The 6,346-nt window shown below is 42.1% G+C and overlaps 1 protein-coding gene across 1 annotated transcript in view; it reads left to right on the top strand.

Moving 5' to 3' along the window:
- KCNK6 (potassium two pore domain channel subfamily K member 6) overlaps nt 1-6,346 on the top strand; it is a 30,614-nt gene that overhangs the window by 2,212 nt on the left and 22,056 nt on the right. The window lies entirely within an intron of this gene.

Below are 6,346 nucleotides of genomic sequence, written 5' to 3' on the forward strand. Positions count from 1 at the left end.
GTCGGGGGGAGAGGGAGCGCCTCTGAGGTGAATGGGTTTCCTGATATGAGGGTGGGTTTTTAATGTGAAAGGGTGGGGGACTCTGATGTGAAGGGGGTTCCTGATATGAAGGTGGGCTTTTGATGTGAAAGGGTGGGGGACTCTGATGTGAAGGGGGTTCCTGATATGAAGGTGGGCTTTTGATGTATGTGTATTTTTTTCTCAGATACTTCACCTAGTTTTCCTGCAAATAATACCCTTCCTGACCCTTTGGGCTTCATTTATAAAAAAAATCTGCCTGAATATAGCTGGGTGGATACCGTTTGCCTGGTACTAGCGCCCCTAGATGGTGCTGACGTGTGGAGTGATCCCCTGTACCCGTTCGTTCCAACTAGAGCCTTGGTTCTCAACTGGTGGGTCGTGACCCAAAAGTGGGTCGCGGCTCCGTGTTTAGTGGGTCGCCGCATGCCTTCCACTATTCTAGTTGAGAGGCTTCTCAGCCTCCCCCTAGCGCAGCACTGTCAGTTCTCGCTCCAAGCAGCCATTCATTATTTTCTGCCTGGCGCCATGTGTCAGCTTGAGGTGGGGTGGGGTATGGCCACGAGGGAGCTCCAGTCATACATGCATTGCTTACAGCTCCCTCACAAGTCCTGTAGAGTTGCCTGCACCGGAGTGACGTCACATTCTGGCTCCCGGCACCTCTACAGGGCGCACAAGGGAGCTGTACAAGCAATGCACATATGGATGGAGCTCCATCACAGCACAGCAGATTGTGTCTGTGGTTGTGTATGTATGTCAGTGTTTTTGAGGGCCCATTCACACTAGTGCGATTGATGCACTGTATTTAATCTTAATTGCACCTACCGTGCATTGTGGTGTGGTAGGTGTGTTGCATTGCTATTCATTTGAATGGTTCCCCAAATGCATCTCCCACCCACAGCTCGTACGCCCGCACAGCGGAATGCGCTGTACCCTAATTCTAAGTCTAGACTCACATCTCCACTGTATCTATAGAAGGAATCATGGTTGCCACACAGGCTGAACTTCAAACATAACTGCCTTTGTTCATCTCAATTACACGGCCGTTAATGAGATTAGTAGCATACACAAGAAAGATAACTTTGTTTTTGCCATCTTTTCAGCTCACAGGGAGTGACAAGGACACTACATTCCTGGCAAGACCAACAGACATTTCCTCTGCTTACTGAAAATAGTCTTAGCCTGAAAACAGAACACTAATGCAGCCACCACATCTAAGGACTGGGAATCTGCAATATAGAAATGTACATATGCTTTTAGCATTTGATAAAGGTTGCCTATAGAGGAGTTATTTTTGATTCCCTTTGCTACCTTTTGTATTATGTTGATCCGTCTCAAGCATCTTGGAAGAATATACATTTTCCCAGTATGGTGGTATAAGATTAATTTAAGTTGTTGCAAAGCCATTCGCAATCTTTCTTTCAAAGGCTTTCCTTTATGTACATGCAAAGACTGTTGTACAGGCCGTCATACTCGTCAATAAAACCAAGAGATGCAATTATTTAAATATTTGACTGCAGCAGATGGGCTGCGTAGGGGTGAGGTAATGGGAGCTTTGTATCATCAGATACAAACCTAACTGCACATTGGCCTTGACTTTGTGAACAATAACCAATACTTCCCTTTTCCATAGAGAAAATTGAATGGTTAGGAGATATTGCATGTTTACAACACCTTTACCATGAGTTTAATATGCATTACATTGTGTTCTAATTGACTTGTATTTAGTGTGATAAAAGCTCTATAATTTTGCAGATTAGGACATGTACATAAAAAAAAACCTCACAATCATAAACAGAACACGTATATCCAATTTAAATCCTGCATTCAAGATTCTACCAATATGCTACACAAACCCCGTCTTTGTAGGACCTCATGTTGACCAGACCCAGGGTAGTTTGCTAGCAATTTCCATCATATTTCAGAGAACAGTTGAATTAATCAAGGCAACTAGTTTATGTGGCAGAGATGTTGGTAGGCTGCCTTTTTATCTTCCTTGTTTTTATGATTCAAAGCTGGTCGAAAGAGCTAGAAAATTGCTGTAAATTGCAATTGTTCTGGAAAATATTGTAACTAAAGTTTATCTAAAACCAAAACATTCCTTTTTCTTTTGGATAGGGTGTGGAAGTGCGAAATTGCACTAATACTATGAAATGTGCTACCTGTGGCCCTGCTGGGGACATTTACTTTCTTTGTCCTGGTGACCACTGTCACCGAGACAGAAATTGATGAGAAGTCTTCCAGTGGGGGCACTTGTTCTGGTGAGGTGACAACCATCTTATAGTGGCCACACTTGTATCAATATGCTAATTCAATTCAATCATACAATGCAAATAATCTGAATTGAATAACATTTGTAAGCCAAAAACCCTCCATTCAATCTATTTAGTAAGCTCATGATCAATTTCGATCGCTTCTGATCGAAGGAACAAATATCTGTACATGTAGGAGAACTGATCAGAATTTAGATCAATTAAATGATTGTTTTTAATGGATTGTTAACCTCTATAAACCATAATTCCCAACTTTCTGAGATGAGAAAAAGGGACACCATCCAGCACATTGCACTTGTGCAATGGAAATTCCACTGCTGCGTTCCTAGTTATGTGGACCATTAGGAATTTATATACCAAAAATAATTGTTTCGACCCAGAATTGTTTTTTTTTTTTTTCTTTTCACCATGCTTTTTTTTTAATACTGGTTTTACAAAATAGCAAACAAGATAATTAAGATGAAGGTTTTGGCGCATAACACTTTTGGTAGTGCATGATAACACTTTTCATAGATATCTGTACATCAGACCAAAAAGAGGGACACAGGGATTTGGTTCCAAATGAGGGACAGTTGGGAGGCATGATAAACTGGGGGAAATTTGTCAAAATCTGGAGCAGATTTGCACTGCAACCAATCAGCTTCTCTGTCTCATTTTCCAATCTTACCTGAGCAAACTGAAGAGATACTGATTAGTTGCCATGGGCAACTGCTCCAGATTCTGTTTGCTCTAGTTTTGATAAATTCCCCCCATTGTATTTTTTTTGATCGATCCTTTCAGTCAATTGCAAAATGCAGAACCATACCATGTGCATTGCATCATTGGATATTTTAATCAATAAAAAATCAATTGCCTGCGATTGCTTGCACCTTAATCGATCATTGTTATGTCTATGGATATTTCCCTTTGATTTTGAGAGCGTTCCTCTCACTTTTGTTATTTCTCCAGAACAGGAAGTGAAGGGGAATCTCCCCATAGAATATAAACTGCAAAAAATCTTGCTGGGGATGGAGGGGCAGGTTGAATATTTTTTTTGCACAGTTGTTACTCATAGATAAGATCACTGTAGAAGATGCCTGCTGAGTACATATTAGCATGTCTTTGTACAAATGTGGCAGCGGCATTGTTTGTGAACGACTTTTGTAGAAACAAGATAATTTCCTGTAGATTCCTACAGGCGTTGGAGAAAGTTTGCGACCATTCACAGACAGATCAGAATATGTTTATGTATTCTTCCCTAACGTCCCCCAAAACATCTGGCAGCAGGCAAATTCAATTCAATCTCCTTGGGGCTCATTCACACGGGCGCAGAGGTCCGTGTACCAAAAAAAATGACCAGATCTCTGGGCCTGAGAGCCATAGGTGTTGTGTACCACCTGCCTGTACAAATCAATGACAGGCTGCAGCTGTACACTGGTAAATGCTGCTCCATGTGTAAACTTATGTACAGGTACAGATGTATACCCTGGACACATAGTCTGCATCCAGGGGCATGCATCTGAACCTTTACAGATATTCACACTCTGAGCACCAAGCAGCCGTGGCCTGTCATTGATTTGTACTGGCGGGCTCTACAGAACACAACTATTTTATGGCTTTTATTTACTTGGCGGTTTCATTAAGAAATGGAATTGAACGTTTAAAACCTCTATCAAATTTCCACGTGTAAGGCCTTCATTAGGAGTAGAGTTGCATAAAAGGCTTGACTTTCTCATTTGGCTTGTGGGCTGAAAATTTGATTTCTCATCTACGCTAAACGGGTGAATGGAGAAATCTCCAGTGCTGGCTAGTGTATTTAGGCAGCAACGGTGGCCTGAATACCCGAACAGTGATTGTATCCCATAGGATGCAGTGGCTGTTCCCCTGATCATTTTCCACCTGGCTCCACAAAAGTCAATTCATTCAAAAATTGACTGAGCTGGGTGGAAAATTATGGGCTGTATGACCACCTCATCCTATCTGATGCGGTCATTGGTGCTTGCAAGGTCACCCACAGCTCAAATTTGCAGCTATTCAGCCGGAAGTGGCCTAAACTTTGCACCATCTATGGCCAGTTTTAGTGTTAAGCTGTCCATACAATTAAAGTTTTTTTTTTTTAAAACACTTGATACCCACATCCACACTAAATGGCATGGATGAGAGAATCCCCACTGCCACTTAGAGGCATGCCTCTGATAGAATACCCAAACAGTGATTGTAGTTGAGTGGCTGCAGTCGCTGTTTGGCTTAGAATATTTGGCCCGGCTCATTCAACAAAGGTTGATTGAAAAATCTTTTTTTTTTTTTTTTAAACTGAGGTGTGCCAACAGGGCCATACACTGCTTGAATTTTGGCCAAGCTACACATCGACAGTAATTAGTAGAGGTTTTCAAAACTGCCTGATCTGTTGGTCTGTGCCTTTCCAGCCAACACAGACTGAGGTCATCACGTGATGATCAGGTAGCTGTCATTGCATGCCTATGGCGAGCTGTAAGAATAGCTGGCCATAGCTGCAATAGCTTTGCCTAGCTGCGACCCTATGGCTACAGAATCACCAGCTAACCCTGCACAGGAATTTCTCTTGTATATCTGCCACACACTGTATATTTTACTGCTTCCTGTCCAACAGTCTGCATTGCAATGATAACTACTGTGTATTGCAGAAAACGAGTAAGCTATGTTACACCACTGGCTGGTTTAATACCAATGGTCACGATATATATGAACACATCTATTTAGTTATCCATGTACGGTATATGCAGTACATACATTCTTTACACTGCCACAAAACATTAGATACCCATAGCAATTAGGCTTCTATTGATTTTCAAATACCAGCAATTACAATATATTTGGACAACAATTGCTCTCTGTGGGGTAGATTGACCACGACAGACAACCTCAGAAACCAACAGGAGGGAAAAGGCTGTTGGCATAGCTACAAATGAGCAATCAATAGCCTCTTGTTGTTCAACGATAAGAGCAGCATCATGGTTTATTGTAAGCTGATATTTACAGGACGATACAAGTGCGCACAGGGTATGTAAGGCTCAAGGGAAACTCAAAATTGTTCCCCAATATCTTCATTTCCTCATGTGGGTTATAGGCGTACACCATCAGTGCTTTCCAATGCATTCTGTGACTTGTAGTTCCACAGCAGCTGGTTAGACAGCGGTTGTCTGCTTCTGTTGTAGAATGCACTTGTATGAGTGGAGGGATCTCCCAGCATTGATTTTAGTGGTGTTCTACAACCATCCCTTGTGTATGAGGGCAGTAGCATCCCTTAGGTGCTATATGCTGCAGTGTAAATACTGGACAATGTTACCATCTTCATTTATTTTCAGCTAGAAGCACAGATAGGAGGCACCTCCTTATTATTGCACCTATTAATGTAGTGTGTGGCATAAATGACTCATAGGATAGGATTTGGTGGCGGCGGGTTCAATTACCGTAATCACAATATAAGGGCTGTCAAAATTGTTGATATTTTACAGCTGGTTACTTGGCAAGCTGCCATTGCTGAGGAGAGGGGACTGGGCAAATGCTTGATCCTGCCTGCAGCAGACTGATGACATCCTAGGTCAGGCAAAGTCACCTAACTGGATCGATCTGTAAAATATTAGTCAAGGCAACTGGACTTGCTGTATTTTTCTGGAAGACGTTTCACTGGTCATCCAACCAGCTTTCTCAATTCATAATGACTTGTACAAAAATTATCTGGGAATAAAAATGGTGAATGTTGCTCCAATCCACATAATCTGTTATTCACAACCAGGTGTTGATTGCATTTACATAATCGGAGCTAGGAGGTGTTAATAACTTGCCCTGAGAGAGGGGTAAAGCAGCATTGTATGTGGCAGACAATAGATGTCTCACCCCCTCAACTCTATTCAAGCTTGGCTTCTCCATTTTTACATAAACGGCCTCTTTCACACCTCCTCCCTGTCTAGGATGTGTACTTTACTGTCTTCAAAGGAGTGATCTTTTTCCTTTAGATGTAGGTACACTGCCGAATCCGGACCAGAGGGTTTGGCTCTTCTATGCTATGCCATACGCTGGTCTAGCTGCTAACTGGA

This window comes from Nanorana parkeri, unplaced genomic scaffold, assembly GCF_000935625.1.
Source record: "Nanorana parkeri isolate BGI_ZX_2015 unplaced genomic scaffold, ASM93562v1 scaffold620, whole genome shotgun sequence".
NCBI lineage: Eukaryota > Metazoa > Chordata > Amphibia > Anura > Dicroglossidae > Nanorana > Nanorana parkeri.